This window comes from Manacus candei, unplaced genomic scaffold (genome assembly GCF_025592945.1).
Source record: "Manacus candei isolate 608988 ecotype Guabito, Panama unplaced genomic scaffold, ASM2559294v1 h1tg000014l, whole genome shotgun sequence".
NCBI lineage: Eukaryota > Metazoa > Chordata > Aves > Passeriformes > Pipridae > Manacus > Manacus candei.
In genome coordinates this window covers 48,944,434-48,964,403 of record NW_026138062.1, presented here as the reverse complement: position 1 = coordinate 48,964,403, position 19,970 = coordinate 48,944,434, and the positions used below count along the sequence as shown (strand labels likewise).

At 37.7% G+C, this 19,970-nt stretch overlaps 1 long non-coding RNA gene across 1 annotated transcript in view; it reads right to left on the bottom strand.

The window, feature by feature from the left end:
- LOC127467485 (uncharacterized) overlaps positions 1-1,373 on the bottom strand; it is a 77,270-nt gene extending 75,897 nt beyond the window's left edge. The window contains exon 1 of the long non-coding RNA XR_007903149.1: positions 1,337-1,373. This is a non-coding gene — a long non-coding RNA (uncharacterized LOC127467485). The remainder of the gene's footprint in view (positions 1-1,336) is intronic.
- Between the last annotated feature and the right edge of the window lie 18,597 nt (positions 1,374-19,970).

The window sequence follows — 19,970 nt, the reverse complement described above, 5'->3', positions numbered from 1 at the left end:
TCAGAACTCAGAAGAAAGCTCCCCAACTGTACGCACAGCTGCACCAGCATGCCCAGGAACACCAATCTATACTCTCTATCTTTGAATTTTGTGTCTAAATTTCATTTTTGTACCGTACAGGCCTGCATGTTTTCAACTAAGATCTTTCCTCAAAATACAGGCAAAAATACCTGAACTGATATGTGATTGACGAGTACAACTTAAAGTAGTCTAGCATTGTACTATCTCACTATTTTAAAGGTGTTGGCTGTGTATCTCAGAGGACTTTGCCTGGAAGCCAGTTGTGGAAACATTTATTACAAGTTATTAACTAATAAAAGCCTGCTGATGACATTGAAAGATGCTTCAAGTTTATGAAGACCTTGAACATTCACACTTACCAACAATGAGCTTTTGAACTATTATTTTGATTCACTTAAACTTTTTGTTGCAAGAGCAGTTGTGGTATTATTTTGAGCAATCTTAATCTATTTTTATCCAACAGTGATATTGTATGAAAAGAATAGAAGGGAGGACACAAATATATGAAGTATTTAAAAGCCTTTTCTCATAATAAACAAAAGCACTCTATCCCATACTTCAGAGGGTCCAACAGGCATGGTGCCAACAGAAGAAATAACACACATAGGTCAGAGTTAATATATCAAAGCAAACACTGCAAGCAGAATTCTTCTGAGTACTTAGGAATGCTGGTCTGGTAGAGACAAACATTCAAATTAAAGCAGTTTTCCTCACTTATGAAATAGTGTTGCAAGTGGAAGAACACTGCCATAGCAGATGAAATGGAAAGCATGGTGAAGAAGAAGCAAATAACATGGTGCCAAATTCTAATTTACTTTAGGCTGCAAAAGTAAAGAGATCAAAGAGGTGTTTCTTGCACTGGAACAAGAGTAAACCAAGCTCACACACAACCTCAGGGTAGGTCACACTAGTGTGTAAAGGCGACCACAATTTCCCTTATTACATGACTACAGATGAGAACATGGAGACTGGAGTTATTCACTTCTTTTGCAGACAACTCTAACATTAATTTACACTCTTTACATTCACTCAGGGCTGTTGATTTCACAAAAGATGCTTCTATCCTCTGATGTGCTTCATGTGTGGAAATTTCAACTCCAATTTTCTGCTGTATTTGAACATGTTTATGCATATTGGTATGAACTACTTTATAGATTACAGGTGCTGCTACACATACGTTAAAATTATAATTTTTCAACTTTGGTCCTTAAAAGTCTAACAAATATGTCATAACCTAAGCTCATAATATCATAACATCATAATATCTACTGAAATCATGAAGAAAAGGAAGGCTATGTAATTCATAGCAATTCACCTTGTTTCTGTGCCCGTGTCTCCTCAGTCTCAGACTGCCTAGAGTTCCTGTGAAATATGAATGTTTTACTGAAATCCACTGGTTGTTTTTTTGGTCTGTTGATTAGGCACCCAGCATGTAAAATATTAGCAGATTTCAGTCATACATCACAAGCATCTTTTCAGATGCTGCAAGATATCAAACACATGATTTCTATTGAAGAAAAAACTGACAGGAAGTGACAGCAGCCACCTCCTTCTGTCCACAAACATCCATTAAAAATTTCTTCTTTTTATCCCACACTTAAAATTCTACTTAATAGAGGTCTACTTGGCATCAGTTGCATAAGCCATGGGCTCTCGTGCCACAGACACAGATACATCAAATGAAGTATGTAGCACACGTGGAATGTCAAATTTGCTATGTATTGGTCCAGGGGTACCTAAAATGTGAGATGAGAGTAGTGACCCCAAACAGCACTACATTTGTTGGCTCTTCTCTTAAAGAAAAACACAAGGAGGCAAAATAACATAAGGAGCCATAACTATCAGGATATTTTTGCACATTCCAATCTGAAATCCCCACTACACCTTCAGTAACTCAGTAGCTGTGCTACCCCCTAGCATTCTCTTCAGTGAAGGTGATTTGCCACCACAGCATTTGCTTTGCCCTGCATTGGTCTAGAGCAGTCCACATGGTCAGTTGAGGATGTGAAAATCTCTGTTTACCATCAAGGTATTCAAGCCTGTGAAGGACCAGGAAAACACCAGTTATCCTGCTGAGCTCTGTAGCGACCTCTGTAACCAATGGTGAGACATACATTCCTCTGGAAGGTGATTCAGAGCATGTAAACTAACTAGCTATGATATCAGCCTAAATATAGGTGGAGAGGATGTTTTATTTCTCTATTAAACAGCTTGAAAATCCTGAACCCATCTGAAGGATGTCTTACTCTCTAAATAAAATTACTATAAGGCAAAAACTTGAGTCTAATTTTTGAAGCATAAGGGCAGTGTTATGAAAAGCTGAAGATTCCACCTTTTCTTTACATGCATATTCATATAAATTGTTATAAATCCATGTCATAGGTTTTCTTTTAAAACTCCTGCTTGAATTTTTCCCATTTATCACTGTGAAAGAAGGATGCCGACCAGCTGGGGGGGTTTAGCTCACTAGTTTTCCCTGCTCTGAAGGGACAGCCAGTGACCGAGCCACACAAAAGGCATAGGGAATACCCCAAATACCAACCTTATCGCTTGGATAGGCTTGGGGGCGGTAAGCTGCTGGGGTTTTTTTTTGTTTCGCTTCACCTTGTCCCCTGACTCGGGGAGGGGTGTGGGGAGAGAGTCCCCGTTCATTTTGGCCGGGTCTACCCGTTTCTGGTCCCATCGGGTTTGGTGTTCAGCTGCTGCCTTGCTGGGGTTAGCTTGCCCCCTCCGACCCCGCACGTCCTGTGCTGTCCACTGCCTGGACTTGCCTCGGACTCATCGTAAAGCCGGCACCATCTACAGAAGAGCTTCTGAACCCCCCACTCTGGGAAACTGTGAGAGTCCCTGTGGTGTCCCGCTCTGGGGTCCCAGACCGTCTGCAGCTGCCGAAATCCGTCATTGCCACGTGAGGTTTGTCTGGAAGTTGGCACCGCTCTCTTGGCCAGCCCATGCACCTTCCGGAGCCCAACAGCGGCCCCTGCTCTTTGTAGTTAGAACTGCACCAAAAGGCAATGATACTTAGCTGTTTAAAAGTTTTTAGTTATGGTGGTGTTGCTTGTTCTGTTTTTGATATATATATATATATATATATTTATATATATATTCCTTATTCCTTATTTCCTTTTCCACGCCTTTTTTTTTTTTGCCTAAAGCCTGTTAATTTTCAAAGTTATGATAACTTGGAGGGAGAAGGTTTTTTCTTTTTCTCTTCCTACCCCAGGAAGGTTCCCACTCTCCTTGGCCAACTTTTTGTCTTGTTAAACTGAGACAATCCATGAATCCCTCAACTGGCCTGAGGAATGATGAAGAACAAGGCTGTATCCCACTCTTCACCCTACCCAGATTTGTGTCTGCCGAGGAACACAGGTTCTGTTCTTCCACAGAAGCGAGCAGGAAAGGGAGGCAAATACTGGAGTTATCCTAACTTCTTCTCTCCTATGTAATAAGTATTACTATTATTATTACTGTTGTTTTTGTTATTAAGATGGGAAGAAGGGAATTTCACCTTTACACTTTTGTCAACATGGCATTTCTCCCCAGATACCTGCAAAACATGGGAAGCAAATGGTTTTCTAAGGGGGAAGGATCACTACATGTCTAATTATTTGCTGTGATCTAACCTCTTTTGAAGACATGAGAGTGGGATAGGTGGACAAGGCCAGGTTGGATGGGGCTCTGACCAACCTGGTCTAGTGGGAGGTGTTCTTGCTCATGGCATGAGGGGATTGGGACTAGATGACCTTTGAGGTCCCTTCCAACCCAAAGCATTCTAGGATTCTAGGATTCTGTGATGTGTGGTCAGATCCTGTAGAGCTGTTAGCCTTTTCATCTGAGTCTCTTTTCTGCAAGAGGGAGAAGAGAGTCAGCAAAGAAGTGCACTTTACCTATATACATATGTACAGGGTTTTTCAACAACAAAGAGGAGAGCCTTTGGGATGTTTAAATTTTTTACCCATTTTTTCTGTTAAAGTAACTTGAAACCAGATGGGATCATAAAGATAAAAGAATCTCCATTAAGTACCAGCAGAGATGCTATTAGTATGCTAATGGACAGATGTTTTCTTAAAGAAGAGATAAAAGCTGTAAAAGGTGTCAGGAGAATAAATAGATCCTCTTTTTTCAGTGTAGCATCTAACACAGAAATGACCAATAGGATAAAGCAATTCAGCAAGGAAAGAAGTTTAAAAAGTCATTTTAGGAGTCTTGGCAACAGTGACTTGGGAATTTTAAAAAGTTCCTATTAAAAGTTTCTTTAATAGCCTTAGATATATACTGGTGTCCTTGAATGAAGAGATGTTAGCTAGGTAATAGCTTTTCACAATATAACTATGATCAAAAATACCCCCCACTAAAACAGTTTAAACAAATAAAGTGCCCCAATATTTCATGTATGTTCAGTCAGTAGAAAACAAATCTGGTCACACATATCTTAAACCAGCTACTCAAGTTCTGCATAACATTTACAAATAGGTCCTTTTAAAAATAAGTTCCTTAAGACACAATTGCATTTATTTTAACCTAGATATACACCAGAAAGCCCTTATTACATCCACACCTCAAGTCCTGAAATACTACCTGATCTTTCCTCTTTGTCTGTTTTTAATTTTTTTTATTCAAGTCTTATTACCATACAAAGGCGCCTCCTATCTATGAGGTGAAGATGAAAATACTCAGAGGATGTATAGGTTAAAACCCTTAACATTACATTACGTGAAAAACAAAAGTGAGTAGTTTTTTAGTTCTTGAGTAGGCAAGAAACTCTTTGTAACCAAGTGTGTTTTGTCATGTAGCTGCTTGGCTTTGGTTCTAACTGTCTATATGCAGAATCTACCATTCCCATTTGTGAATGTCACTAAACAGGCACAGTGATTCTGTTGATCTCTCCAGATCCTTCCAGATATATTTTGTTAAATGGTATGCCTGCCTGCAGTAAGACATAGATGTAACATGCATTGCTTGTCCCTTCTCTGTCCTGTCCATAAGAATTAGGTCTCCTTCAATCCCAAATATTAAGTTCTAGCCCATCAAGTTTTGGTGCTTTTTGTGTTGTAATTACTGTTCCAGTGCCAGACATGAACTGAATTGTACCAACTTAAGACTGTTATCTCTGACTCTGATATAGGTAAATGCATGCAAGAGACAAATTCTATGGCACCTTTATGAAATATTGAAACAACCACCACAGCATAGTGGCAACTGGACCAGCTCTTACTTGTTAAAAAAGGTAGAAATGACAAATTTTGATGCCAGATTTACGCTAGTAAACCAATCGGAAACAGAAAACATTCCTGGATCATAAACTTAGAATGATCTCTTCATGTTTTTGATCATGGTTCATCAGTAAAAAAAATGAGGCTCTATTAATTGGAGTAGTAATAGTGTAGTTGAGCCTATATTCTCAGCAGCCAGTATCTTGTCTTGGAAGACTAACAAAAATCATCTTTGAGTCAAATTCCGTTTCTGCTCCAACATAGAGTTATTAATTTAACAATCATTATTCTAAACATTCCTGTGGATCATATAAATGTGTAACCTCTTAAAAGTCTTAACTGGATCTAAAAATTAATATGGTTCTTTCTCCAGAAAAGCACTTGATTTTCTCATTACTTAAAAGAATGCAGCAAAATTTCAAAACATGACAGACTTCTGAGAAATGGAACTTGTCTTTTGTAAGATATTATTTCTGTCTTATCCTCAGGTATTTTTTAAAAAATTAGGGTTTTTTTAATCTACAACCTGTCATTTGTTGTTAGCATCCTGGAAAAACATCTTTTTGCATAATTTTATTCTATAGGAATCTGGATAAAAATATATTAGGTAGTGTAAAACCACAAAATTATGCTCAGTCCTTGTGTCAGAGAACCAATCAGAGTCAGTCTAAAGCCAAAGCTAGATACTGATACATAGGCATCTTGAGTTAGCAGTATTACCAAGGTTATGGGTTTGTGGGTAGACAGGATAGTGATGGTGTCAATAGATCACTAATATCCACAGCTCAAAATAATCTAATGTATCTTTTAATCTAAGGTTTGTAACTACTTATAATGCATAGTTAGCAAGTCTGCTTGCAATAGTTATCAATAATTTATGAATCCTTCATAATTGTCATATAGAGGAAATCATAAATAAAAAGTTACCTGTTGCTCTAGTAAAGAACATCAAGAGACTCTGCAGTGAGATCACTTTCACAGTGTGTTTTTAAATTAGCATGTGGGGGCAGTTTCTGTATCAGAAGTTTGTTGTATACTTGTTAACAATCACATATTTTTCTAATCTTGGTTTCTCAGAGAGAGAACTGAAGGGCAGAGACATGCAGATTGCCTCTTCTGTGTAACTGTTTGGATATTCCATGAGGTCTTTTCAAAGAGCCATTTAAATCTCCTGCGTATTTGATGGGAGCAAGCCTTTCTTAAAGAAGAAGGAGTAAAGTGTTTGATTTCTATTCCTAATACTGACATCATACCCAACCTCAATTAAATACAAAGTGCACAAATAATCAGCACAGAGCAAAATCCAGGATTTCCCTCATTTTCTGTTTCACCTCATTGATCTTGGCTTATGACCTTTCCTTTCCTCACTTGACAGCTTCCCAACTTACACTGAAAACATCTAGAGCTCCCTTTCACCTGACTCTTCCATCACAAGCCTGCTAGTCAAGTGACCAGGGCATTCACACAAAGAAATGAAGCTTTAATCCCATTCTGCCTCATGAGGCACTTGAGCCATGTCTCTCATTTCTTTGATAGGATTTGCAACCCTGAGCAGTGATGATCTGGGCAGCAGACTATCAGACTTACTGACAAGTGCCTGCTGAACTCAGAACAGGGGGAACCTGACCATCCTGACAGGTTCACTCTAAAAAGTATATGTTATGCAAATCAAGGTCAGTGGTAACACCACTTTCCCTCACTGTGCACTTTTGAATTAAAATAACCATGACTGATGTGTTTGTGTTGAACTCAATGCTTCTCCATTGGATTAGACATGATCTGAACATACATTTGATGAATTGGGACTCCCTGGGGACCTCCTCTCCATGACTCAGGATAAAATTTGGCATTCATTGTGCCCTCACTGCCAATACTTCTGAGGATGCCTGGATTCCTACTCTTAGGCACAGAATTACCACCGAATGACGTGGTCCTGTGTGGAACCACTGCTCGCTCTTAGGTGCTGGTCCTATCACACTAAACCAGAACTGCCTTTTTCAGTCTTTTTCTTAAGTTTTCTTTCTTCCTTTCCTAATATACCATGCCAAAATACATTTAAATGGCTTAATGACAGCTGCAATGGTGTCAGACCACATCACTACATCCACAGCGCTGACCCTCAACTGTGAAGCCATTCTTTAAGCATCATATCACTATCCATCATATTACTTCACTGCTAAAATATCACACACTACCAAACAGATAAAAGGCTGTGGGAGCATTTGAATGCATTCATCTATGACATAACTTTTGATAAAATGAATCAATCATTAGGTTCTTTCTAATAAAACTGTATTGTAAGTTTGATACCATAAAGTTGGTAATTTATATTCAGGAAAAAGTGATATGTTTATATATAGTGAAAAAAAAGTGAGGAAAATCTTCTGTTCAGAGTAGGTGAGTAGAGAAGTAGATAAACTTTTAAATACCTGAGTTCAAGTGAGAAAGAAGACTGCATTTACCTTTGTTTACTTTTGGCTATATCTCTGGGGCAGAACTACTCCAGTTATAAATTAGCTTAGCCATTCTGAAATCAGTGAAGCTAAGCAGATTTATTCAAGGTGAGGTTCCTATCTTTTATATCCTTCATTCCAAGCACTAACTCCACAGGGCTGTTTAGAAGTCCCATATGCTACTGACAGTTAATTTGTCTTGGTATTTTGGAGCAAAAGGATAGAGATAAACAAAAGTAACCTTTAAATCACTGGATTCAATGTTGTGTTTATTCTGTTCATCCCTGCTCTTAAATTTTAGAAACAATTTTTATTTGCCAGACTGACCAAAACAAACTTCTTCAAATGGCCATATCTTAAAATCAGAAAAGAGAACATTTAGGGCTTTGTGAACACTTGGTTAGGGTAGAATTGCTGCTGGACTACCTACTAAAATATAGATAAATAACTTTGCATTAGGTAATTGTTCTGTTTCATTACAAATGAAATATGGAGACATATTTTAGGTGGTTTCATCATGATTTAGATAACTGAAATTAAAAAAAAAAAAAAAAAAAAAAAAACCACCAAAAAATTACATTTCTTACAATGTCCAGATGAAATGATACAACCTTTCTATAAAATGCTGGTTGTCAGGTGGAGCTTACAGCCGCTCTTTATAGATTTTTCCATGTTTTTAAAGGTAGGCTAAAACTTGAATAAAATCGTGCTTATGATGAAGTTGTGGGATGACGCATTTTTGTCTGCATTGCACAAAAATCAGACTCATTTTATGCTATCAAAATCTTCTGGAACTGTGTAAGTTCTGTGTCATCCTAGCTTCAACATTCATCCATTGATGAGTCTTGGTGGTCATGCTGCACATCACAGAGAAGGTACTTGTAACCTTCACTACAACTGACAGTGCAGTCTTCACTAAAAGCAAAGAAGTGCCAGGAAAGTGTAAATAGTGCAGTGTCCTTTCTTTTTTTAGTAGCAGCAAAACCAGAAGGTTTCAACCTTTTTTTCCTAATGCACTGTGGATAGTAAAATTTATTAACTTCTTAAAAAGAAAAAAATCCACCTGGAGAAAGTCATAAAATTTGTTTTGTTTAAAAAAACTCCCAACATTGGTATACTGTATCTATGTTATTAAATATGATTTAGATACATTTATGTTTCAGTTTAAACTATTCATATTTCAGTACCAAAGATAAAAGACATTGACATCACAATCAATGGTCCAGTTTACCAGTAAGTACAGAGCAGTCTGTCTGCAAGAAGAATTTTGAAAATGTGTAATACTGAACAGAAAGCAGTAGGATATCACAATGCACCTGGACTAGGCAAGAGTCTGAGAATCAGTGGGAATCACAAGATTCTCTTTCCAAGAGAACTTCCAAGGTATTGAAAATAGATGCAGGAAAACAGAACACATTAGGAGATCTTTCTAAGTTTAGATTTGTTTTATATTGCAGTTTAGGGAACTAATTCTCTATGTAGCAGTTGTGTTCATACTAATCTATAAGTTTCTCCCTTCATCAAAGTTCCAGTTTGACAGGACATTTCAACTTTCTGTATTGAAACCACTTAAGGTTCTGTTTAAGTTCAAACGTATGCCTAGTCATGTTAAAACCAAGGGAGACTTAGATGTGTGAATAATTCTTGTTACACAAGTACAGACTTAATGGACCACTAGACATATCTCAAGTGGATTAAGTCAACAGAAATACTTCTGTTGATTAAAATGCTTTGTAAGTCAGGGTCTATTTTCCCTCACTTTGTAAAGACACTGCAGTATTTCTTAGCTAAATCCATTTTACACGCTTCCTTGTTGAGTGGGTATTTTAATTCAAAATAACTAACTAGGTGCTCTTTTCTCCGTGGAAGTACCACAAGTCTCAAAGTAACACAGCACAGGATTGAAAATGTTAAGTTCTCATTAAAAATAAAAAATAAATTTAAAAAAATATCAGTTTGGGCTGAAGTTCTTTTCTAGCAGCCTCCAGAAATTATTGCTTCAAGTACTGACTAAAGTGTTTTCAACCTATAGAGTTGTGGTGGGGGGAAACAAAAAGTTTTTCCCTTGGAGTTAAAAAAATGGTAACACCCGAGGGGATGTTGTCTGTTGGTGTTGAGCCAATCAGCGCTCCTGCAAGATATAAACATATCACAACCAGACTGGAAAAGAAGGATGATGTAGTTGTTGTTGGAAGAGAAGTGGCCGTGTTGTAGAGCCACGAGGAGAAGGGGTAGGAGCCCCTCTGGGGGGCCATGGCCCACCAGCCCCCAGCAGGAGTCATAGAAACTCAGAAACAATGTTAAACTGGACTGAGGTCTGTGACTGAGAAGCTGAGAGTCTTTCTCCATTGTGAGTGGGCAGTAGGAGATTCTAAAAGCGGCAGTAGAGCAGCAGTAGATGGAGAACCGTGGCAGAGAGCCAGAAGGAGATAAGATGCAGCAGAGACAGCCTGCAGCTAAGCAGGAAGACACAGAGATCTCTAATGGAGAGAGACAGAGCAGGACTAAGCTCTGCAGAGAGAGACAGTTTGGGGTAAGAACTGAAACAAACTCCTCAAACCCCTCTGAGACCTCCTAGAGAGGAGGAGGAGATGGACTCCTATTTGAGAGGAGTCTTGGAGTGCAGCATGCAACGGAGAGAGGAGCTAAGAAGCTCAAGACATCCCGGAGCTGGACCAGGACGGCCAGATGGAATGCGGAGGGGGTGACCTTGGCTTCCCCGCTGCTGCTGCCAAGCTGACAGCAGTTGAAACAGAGCACAGGAGCTCTGGTAGAACTCTTGAGGCAAAGACTTTCAACTGAAAGCTACCCGAGAAGTTCTGACTCAGGGGTGAATTCCCTGAGGAAAGGGACCGTCGCGAAGATGCCCCTGCACTTCGTGATATGACGTGATGACGTGAGCTTGTCCCTGATATCACAGTCCATGGAAGAGAGGGGAGGAGAGGAGACCCCCTTGTGTGTAATGTAAAGAGATCCAGCTACAACAGTCCAACTACTTCTGCTACATGGAAGAGAGGCTGCTGCTCTGAGAGTGGAAAGGATCTTTCCTTCTCCCTTCTGGACTTTTATTGGAGGGAGAAGAGATTGATCCATTGTAAATACTGATTTATCATAGGAGAGATAGTTAAGATGATGTATATGATGTATTGTAATATTTATTTGTACAGTGATTATAATATATTTCCCTTTCCCCCCATATTGAGTCTTGTGTAGTGTCTGGAAAATCCATCTCACACTGGGCTGAGATGTGGGAGGGGGCCTTGGACTCAGGAATTGGATTTTAGGGGTCTGAAACTATGACAATATTTTATTCCATCTCTCTGTTTAGACCAATCTAACATTATTAAAAAGGCATAGAAGTAATTAACTTTATAAAAAAGGCACTTGTTGAACTCTTACCTATGTACTTACCTATGCACTAACTTTTGATTTGTCTCTGTGGTAAGAGGTGGTTTTTATAAAGGTTGCAAACAATACAAAGTAGTTTATATTTTAAAAATAAAGTAAAATTAAGATTACATTATATTTTTATTTAGAAATAGCTTTCACCCATTTCCACATAAAAAATTGAAACCAACAGTAATTTCATAGAAAAAGGAAAGGTCTGAACTAAAAGGTCTTGGAATTTCTGGACTATTTTCCCTGCTGAATGGGGTTTGGGTGAAGTTCTCAGTGCTGAATGTGCAATAGAATTCTGCACTGCAGAGGAGAGATTTACATCTGCAGACAGACTGAAAAAGAGTGGTTTGGCATGAGTTTCTAATTAGTCCTCCTTGGTCCAAATTTGTTCTCACTTGCACTGGTCATCAATTTTGCCATTCTCAATTTATGTTGAGGAAAGTGAAAAAGGAAATCTGCTTTCCTAATTCTGTCCTCATTTTCACACTTTATTGTCAAGTAACCTTCAACAATCTAGCTGTTATTGAGCTTCCCCTGCCTGTGATTTCCTAAGTTTTATTAATAGTATTTTTTTTGAGGAGTAGATTTGATTTCTTTCAGCATAAGCCTATCTCAAATTCAAGAGGGAAGGAAATCCATACTGAAAAACTTGTCAGCTGGTCCTCTGTGATGCTGAGTTCCCAGGATGAATTGAGAACATATTTTCATTTTAACCTTGCAACTCTTATTCTCCTTGGGGTTCAAAAAATATAGCAGACTTCCACTAGACCTCTGCAACACTGAACCTTGCAGCATGATGTATGAAAAATTCTCCTTTTAGGTTGGTAGACCTAAGACTCCCAGGAACTGGAAAATATGACAGGTTTAGCTGTATAACTGCAGCTCCAATTCCTAGGGTTATTTCTGATTTGTTTGCATGTTTGTTTTAGAGAAACTTATAATTTCTAAGTTTTCTTACAGTTAAGATATCAAAAAAAAATCAAACACACAAACCTCCAGTAAATGTTTGCATAATCATAATTCCCACAGTGATGGAATCAGAGTTTTTCATCTAATTCTAGTGACTGGAGATTTGTGGGGCATCAAAAGAGAAAAGCAAAACACATTTTTTGACAAATAATGTACTAAGTGCATCATGATGCCCACTGGCAAACAAAGTAAAGTCAAGAAAATATCACAAGTGACAAACTTTACGTGGTTGCAAGTGGAAAAGAAAATGGAAGTCTGAGTTAAACAGAAGAGTTAAAGAATCAGTTGAGTTAATCAGAGTGGTTCTTGGGATTCTATTTTGATGGGATCTGATGTACTCAGTAGTGAACAGCATTGCTGATGGCAGTGAGCAAAATATTCGGAGCTTGAGTTCATTTCAAACAGAAACTCAAGAATATGGTTGGGCCTATCTACAAATCACAGAATCATAGAATGCTTAAGGTTGGAAGGGATCACAGTGGGATTATCTGGTCCAACTTCCCTGATCCAGTAGGGTTGACCTAGAATACATTGCACAGGATGGCGTCCAGACGGTTCCAGATGACTGCATCCATAGAACACAGAATCTAAACACTTGCACTCAACTGAGGAGGAATGCCCAGACTAGAAAATAAAATGTCCCTTCAGCTATCTCGTCTCTGGTCTGAATGAATCTAATTCCCTTAGCCTCCCCTCACACATCATGTGCTCTTGTCCCTAACCATCTTTTTTGATACTCCTCTGGATTCTCTCCAGTATGTCAGTGACTTTCTGACACTGCTGAGTCTAAACCCAGACATACCACTTCCCATGTGTTTCTACAAGGGCCAAGGAGAGGAAATAACCATTTCCCTCAGTGTATTAGCTATGATGCTACTAAAGCAGTGTGTGGTTGGCCCTCGTTGCTGCAGAGACACACTGCCAACTCATGTTCAACTTGTTCAGCACGAGGACCTCCAGCTCATGTTCTGCAAAGCTGCTTTCCAGTCAGTCGGTCCCCAGACTGTGCTTTTGCATGGGCTTATTCTGCATCACATGTGGAGCTTCATTTATTTTTGGCCAAATTTAATACACTTTGTGGCAGTCTATTTCTCCAGCATGTTGAGATCCCTCTAAAAAGCAGCCATGCTCTCCACCCAGCAAGTTGATTATTCCCTCTGATTTGAATTTGGTTCTGGCACACTCAGCTCAAACTTCAAGTCATTACTTACAGAAAAATATATCAAAGCAGTATTGATCCCAGGGAAATGTCATTCATAACTGACTACCAGTGGGATTTCACTGAGCCTGGCAGTACCGTGGTTTGGCTACACACTTCGTAGTCAACACATTTAGTATTTTGACTAGATTTGGACTTCTGAATGCAATAACAATATGGAAAATCTGATGATAGCCTTGCTACAATCAAGGTAAATGATATCTACTCCTCTCTTATCACCTGCAAAGTCAGTTGTCTCACTGTAGAAGGTACAACTTGCCTTTGGTCAGTCCATGCTGACTGTTCACAGTCACTTTACTGTTCTTCAAACGTTCGGATGCAGCTTTCATAAGGTTTTGCTCCACAACCTTCCCAGAGACTGAAGTGAGACTTACAGTTTCCTGGATCCTCCTTTTTGTTCTTTTTGTGATTACATTGGTCAGTTCCTTCAACATTCTTGGATGCACCTCATGTGGTCCAATTATCTGGTTAATTTGAAGTCTTTGAAAGTGATGCAGAAACTAATATAAGATTGACATTTTCCTAGTAGACCCACATTTATAAATTTACCGTATGACCTCAATCTTCATGACGTAGCTTTTTCTAAGCTGTATCTCCTCCACCTTTTCAACAAGTTTCACCTTCTGTTCTAGTTTCTACAAAACTGCTGTTACCTGACCTCTTTTGAAGAGGTAGGATTAATTTCCAGGCTTCAGAAATGTGCAACTCATCTGAAAATTTGACTGGAAAATTCTGTATTTCCTCTTCTACATAAAAGAGAAGTTGCACACTACAAATCAGATAAACCACAGCTAAACCTCTTTCTCCTGCCAAGTCATATGGCTATGTCCTTTCTTGTCCTCTGAGGCCTACAAACATCATCTCATCTAAAGTTCTCTAAGTCATTAAACTCCACAATTAGTGAGACTCTGATCCTTTTCTTCCTCTCAATTTTTTTCAACTGTTAATGTCACACCACAAGTACACTCACATTAGAGCTGTTTATTCACTGAACTGAAAAATCGATGTCTTCACATCTAATTGACAAGCTTAATTTGAGCAATTGCATATATCTAGTATGACCACTTTTCATACAGTGCTTTCCACATGTGAATCTCAGATTACTCCTAGAAGAAATTGGTATCATTATGTTTAGCTTCCAGATAGCTGATTTGAACCACAGATTCTTACTGAAGCATACCTGCAAAGTGAGGATGGTAATGTAGTTTGACTAAATACTCAACCACTGTTTCTCTTCGATATCTTAAAGGAACCCTCCTTAAAATTCTCCAAGGAACATAAAATATTTTAGTTTTGAATTTTCAGCCTGGACACCATGAAACACATGGATTTCTGTCTCTCTATTTCAATTACCAAAACCACTATTTGAATGTTATTTGGGGTAAAGAAACTCTCTTCCTGCTGTTTCTGAAACATCTAAATTATCACTGGGCATTATACAGTAACCAACATGTGACAGAAATAATACATTCACTTCCTTGACAGAATTTCTTCCATTACAAAGAAACATATCATGTTGAATATTCTGATTCAGTGCCGACCAGAATCAGAAGAAAATAAACAGGGAACAAAGCATTCACCAACAAATATGTGTCCTTATTTTCTTATTAATGAAAAAGTCAATTTTTTCTATCACTGAAGGAATGTTTCCTTTTCTGCCAGTATAGGGAACATGTAAAACAAATTAACTTTAATTTACCATGCATTGCGCACTAGACTGTTCTATGATTTATGTTGAGCTGACTCTGCACTCAACTGCCAGCTATGGAGGTAGTTGAAAAAAAACCAAGAAAATTCCTTGACTCTTACTATGAACAGGGACTCCACACCTTTCCTGTGAGCAGCTGATCACATACTAGCAGCTGTAATACACAGATGATCAGTATAAAAGTTATACAGAGCATCGTCTACATATAATTTTAGGACCAAATAAGAATGATGGAGAGTTCAGAGGTAACCAGTGTGGCAGGTCTTCTCCTGGGCAAAGCCTGGGAGAAAAATTGATTGAAATCACTGATCAAAAAAAGTTATATAAAAAAAATAAAAATGCACTGAAAATGGAAATTTTTTGTTACATTCTTGGTACTATTACAGCAGAATCCATAATTATGAAACTGCAACAGTAAAAGACAAAGTTCCTCCCGTGTTGCCTTTCCATGAATGTGCATGACAATATAAATTGTCATTTGGCATGTTTTGTTTATGGTTTAGCTACCTCCTGTGGTACTAACCTGCTCAAGGTCACTGATTCTTTTTGTACATCTTTTTGTCACGTAGCACTTAATACTATGGTTTAGTTGACATGATGATGTATGGTCAAAGGCTGGACTTGATGATTTTGGAGGTCTTTTCCCACTTTAATGATTCTATGATTCTATTTTGTTATGTTACACATGGATCATGTCTTTTCTTATTAGCATAATTTCTCAGAAATATAACCAAAACGTTTTCCAACTAAATAGGATGCAAAGCAAAAAGCACTTTTATGTACAAAATCTGAAGACCTTTTCCATGCAGTCAAATCTGTTTGTCCTTACTTACTGCAAAGTATGAGTATCTTGAAGATATGAAGAACTCATGAGATAGGGTTTGTTGAGGTTTTTTTCCCTTTTTTCCATTTATTTATTTTCCATAAGTAGGAATTGGATAGCTATGAAAACATACTCTATAAAGTAGAGATGTTAAAGGTCACTTACTGACTAACCAACCTGTCTCTTTATTTGAATGTTCACTCCCACTCATCTTACAATCACAGACCATGTGAATTACTATTGGAAAAGTTTATTATTGTGGAAGATAATGAGATTATAAACCTGCAAGCTGTTTGCTAATATTCTTGAACAAAAAAAAAAGACTCAAGTGTCTGTCACTCTGACTGTGCCAAAAAAAAAGGTCAAATCTTTGTCTTTTGGATTGCATATCTGATTACGCATAGGTATGTACAAGCCTGAACCTCCTGATTATAAAGTTGTAAAGTTTATTTAAATTTTTAATGAGAAACCTTAACGACAAACTATGTCTCACTTTTGCTTAATTTATATGCACTTTACAAATTCTTTCTGCCTGCTGAATATCAGTAAAACTTATTTCAAATAAAAATGCCCTTGACCAGAACATTAAATTTTTACTTGCACTGAGTTCGAATTTTTCTGTTCCTTATGCCAAAATCATGATTTACAAAGAAAAGGAAGCAGTGTACTTTTCACCCTTCTATCTTCTATTATGTTTCTAAGAGTTTTATTTACTTCACTGAAAGTGCAGCTGGTTCAGGAAGAGATGCTCTTGCAGAAGAGATCAGAACCCTTTGTTTGGATGTGTCAAACTTTTCTTCCAGAACACTTGGGCTCTGTAGCCATTTATTGGAGATCTTGCACATAATGAAAGTGTACCTGTTAACAGAAAGAAAAACACAGAAAGGAGATGTTTATTATCAAATTGTGTAATAGAATACAGACCTTTACTGTTGATACAGACCTTAGTGTTGCAAGAACACATAACATGACTTCTGAGCTGGAAAGTCAACTGTTTCTTGCCAAACTATTTACTTCTATTTTCAAGGTTTATGTAAGCATTAGTGGATCAGTATCTTTATAACCTTTCTCTATTCATTCCTGCATTTGGCTCCAGCAATGGCAGTCCGGACAAGGAGAAGAGTCTCAAAACAATCCTGTAGTCTTTCAGCTTAGGCTTTTTCTAGTTGGGATGACTTTTTCACACTTCACAAAGATATCCCAGAAGTCAGGAGCCCTCAGGGACCCAATCCATTTAGGAAACTGAATAAGGTTTCAATCTAAGATGCTGTCACACACATGAAGGATCTTCTTAATTTCACCTTCAAAAACACTTCAACTCAAGTTCAAGCTGGGTCAGAGGGGAAGAAAGAATCTTATTTTTTTTGTTCTGACTTCATTTGCCCTCTCTGTCTCTGGTCTGACAATACAATCAGGCTTTCAGCAAGGTCTTGGTTCCATTTCACTGGAGAAGTCAAGGACTGAAAGCAAAGACAAGATGAACTTCCCCCTTTGGTTGCCCCTTCCAGATCTGTGCTATAACACAACAATCAGGAAGAAGAAGAACTTCTACCATCTTTGTTTACATCTCTTTATGAAAAAAGAAATAATCTTATTTTCTTGTTATAGAGTAACAAATTAACTTCAAATTAGTCTAAGACAAACTTTTAGATACTGCTTTCCTAATAACACTTCTATTATCACAATGGATGTGCACTTATAGTGTTATAAAATAGTATATTTGATATTAAAGTACAACATAAATATATAACATGGAACAGGTAGATAATGACCAGCTACATATCCTTCATAGAACATAGCATTACAGTCAGTGATAAAAGTAAGTTGGGAAGACAGGAAAGGAAGAATCTTCCAGCTTTGGTAGTCTACAAGCAAAGACAAATTGTCTATGAATCTTTCAAATCTGTAAAAATATTCATCTACTATTCCAGTCATTAATCAGATATAACATTATCACTGAAGCTATTGCCCTTGGTCCCCCCTGATCTTGTCATTAAACCATTTAGGCATAGTAAATACATATTTATTTGGAAATTTTGTTTTCCCTCCAATTGTCTATATTCCATCATTATCTTGGTTTGCTTCCCATTTTTCTCAGTGTTGCTTTTCTTCTGCTGAGCAGACTCATACAGGGGTTTGGGATCTGTTAGTTTTGACCATTCACTTTGATGTATTGCTGGAATTGCAACCATGCATTCTCTCAGAGGTTGTCAGGCTGCAGCCTTTGCAGTTGCATCAACAAATTCGTTCCCTTTACTAATTTCTATACTGCCCTTGGTATGGGCTGGCATGACAGTGATTTCTTTAGGTATTTGAATTGGTTCTAGTGAGTTATATATTTCTTTTCCATTTAATACTTTCTTGATGTGTGAAAAATCCTCATTCTTTCCATAACATTCCAATTGCATGACATACCCCAAAGCCCAAAAATTATTGTCTGTTAAAAATCTAAAATGGGGTGTGTTCAAAAGTTACACTTGCAACAGCTGGGAGAGAAGAATTAAATTCTAGTGGAAAACTCCTCTAAATTTAACTTAGCAGAACAGTTTTAGTATATTTTTTCCTACAATTTTCATATATTATTTTGCACTTGGCTCCCTACTGTTGAATATGTATCCAGGATATCAACATACTTACTACACTTACTAAAAATAAGTCATAACATCCCTTTGAAGAAAGAAAGAGCTTGTATTCATAATTACAGTCAGGTTGAACAGAGAAAGATGCAGATCAATATTCAGTTTACTTTGTAAGAGATCCAAACATAGCTGCTGGAATGTGTAAGACATCCCTAAATTTCCATTATTGTCAATGGAGATATCAGAACAGTCCAGGAATCTAGAAAGCTGAACAGCTAACAATTATATGACTCTTTTTCTTATCCATAGGCACGTAAGATAATGTAGATCACCTTAGTCAGTCTAGATACCTTGTAGTATCAAGATGTTTTAACAGGTTGGCAAATACGATGTAGGACTTCTGGAAGACCCATACTCCCTCTGATGTGTCAACTGGATAGCAGGTAAGAAGTCCCAGAGTACCTATAGTGTAACTAGACACCTGTGTTTAGGCAGCTGAATCCTGCTCTGGGTTTCCACATTGGGAGCTGGATTGCTCTTAAATTTCTGCTGATTGCATTTACAGGTAGGAGTCTGATTATTGAGCTGAATGACACATCTGAGGTGTTTGCTGGATTGGAATCAGAAGCCCTCAAAGTCAAACCACAGACTGATGAAAAAAACTCCCTTAATTTTTTTTTTTCCTGACGTTTCTTTCCACCTTCAGCTGGACAAGGGTGTCCATTTAACAAATTCAAATTTCCAGTGCTACAAGTGAAGCTATAGAATCAGTTCAGGAGAAACATTTCATCACAATTACATGCTGTGCAGCCACTTGTGAAAGTGTAAAGTCAGCTTAAAGGAGGGAAATTGATATGTCACCATCTATTGATAGTGGTTCTAATAGAAAGTAAAGGACAAAAATCAGATTTATGTAAATGCTACTCTTATACTACCAGCTAAATAGTGAAGCTGTCAGAGCTCTATTTCTTCATACTGGGAAAATACTTGCATTTCATATGGAATAGAAATCCAGTTTAGGGATGACAAAAACAAGATGACAACTTCAGAAAGAATATCTGTGGGTTATTCAAGTAATGCAATTTATAAACTGACGGAACAATACATAAAACTGATAATTTCTAACTATCAATGAATCAAAGCACTTAAATTTCAGGTTACCCTTTCTGTTAATTTCTTCATTTATGCAATGATTTACTTGTGCCTCCCAACTGATTTGAAGTTTATCTCTCTGGGGTACTTTGACTTCTTTTCTCACCTTGAAGAGCATATTACTTTGTAAGTAGTCCAGTGAAACAAAAAGGAATATATGGCAATGTTTATAGTATACACAGCATAATTTTTTCTAAATGTGTATGGCATTCTGCAATTCCTTTCAGTAATCAGCACCCTGAAAACATTTTTCTCCAGAGATGAAACCCACTCCAGTATGAAATAGCAGAACAAGATGTGAAAGTCACTTCAGTTTCTATTTCATGATACTCTCTTTCTCTTGCACACTGAGCAAATATTCTTTCCTATCTGAATGATAAGAAAGGCAAAAACAACCACTAAAACTTCAGCACATTTGTCTGTAAATTTAATAT